Source organism: Morone saxatilis, unplaced genomic scaffold (genome assembly GCF_004916995.1).
Source record: "Morone saxatilis isolate NCDOM2014 unplaced genomic scaffold, NCSU_SB_2.0 Contig17, whole genome shotgun sequence".
NCBI lineage: Eukaryota > Metazoa > Chordata > Actinopteri > Moronidae > Morone > Morone saxatilis.
In genome coordinates, this window is record NW_023339729.1 from 2602064 (window position 1) to 2603265 (window position 1202).

A 1202-nucleotide genomic window follows, 5' to 3' on the forward strand; every position below is an offset into this window, starting at 1 on the left:
TCAGTTATATTGACACAATGTGTAGGCACCAAATGGCTTTAATTGCAAAACCCAAAGAGATGGTTGGGACATGCAGTTAAACTTATAACTTTGATCTACTCTTCCATCATGGATTGAACAGCCACACAATGTTAAGTTATTTTAGATTTTATCACATTTTATTTCGCGCAAACAAAATAAATACATACAGACCCAGCCTCAGATTCTCATTTTTTCTTCTTTTGGCCAACCATGCTCCATGGCCGCTTTCTGTTTTGCCATTTCTTCAACCTCGTTTTTCTTCTTCTCAGCAGTCCTGTTTTTTCCTTGGCCTGCTGCGCATTGCCAGATTCTGGGGAGCATACTTTTGTTCTTGCTGCTGCTGCTTTCTTTTCTGATTTAATCTTTTCCTTGCTGCGTTTGTAATGTGGCTTGCTGCAGAGTTTTATGGTTGCTTTGATAGTGTTTCATGTCCACCTCGAACTCCCGAACTTCACATCCTCCCTTCTGAAGAGCTGCATGGCTGTCTTCCCCCTGGACTGCAGGGTGTACTTGACCGTCTGGATTGTTGCCACTCCTTTGGTCAATTACATCATTCATCAAACTAAAAGAAGACTCAACTCTCCGTGAAAGATGGAGAGGCAACATTTAACCATCGCTCTCAGGGAGGGGTACTTATCTGGCTTGTCAAAGACATGACCCCACCACTCCACGATGCTCTCTCCCTCCTTGAAACTGGGGACGGTCAGGTCAACATTGAACCGCACAAGTTCTCTCTGGATGTCCTGGTCTGCTGGCAAGAGGTGCCTCAGCATACCACTCAGCCTGCCAAGAAATGGATGAGAATTTGAAATCAGTGTAAGGACATGAGGTAACAAAAATCCCAAATTACCTGGTAATATGGCAAAAAAAACTTTATATGTTCTTCTTACCTCTTCAACTGGATGGTTGCCTGTTGGATTCCATCCAGAAAGAAGGGTCCGAGCAGACTGGGCACTTAAGGTGACGGATTGGCATTATTCATTCCTGCAGCAATGTCAGGGGCCTATTTTCGATAATGTTCCCAGACAGTGAGATCGATAGACAGTTTACATGTGGGAGCACCAAAGCCGCCTATCTCAACACTTTTGGTGTTGCACCTTACTTCAAATCTCTCCTCGTTAGAGAGATATCAAGACAAACTGATATGTGATGCTATTTGATGAGTCACTGAACCATGAATT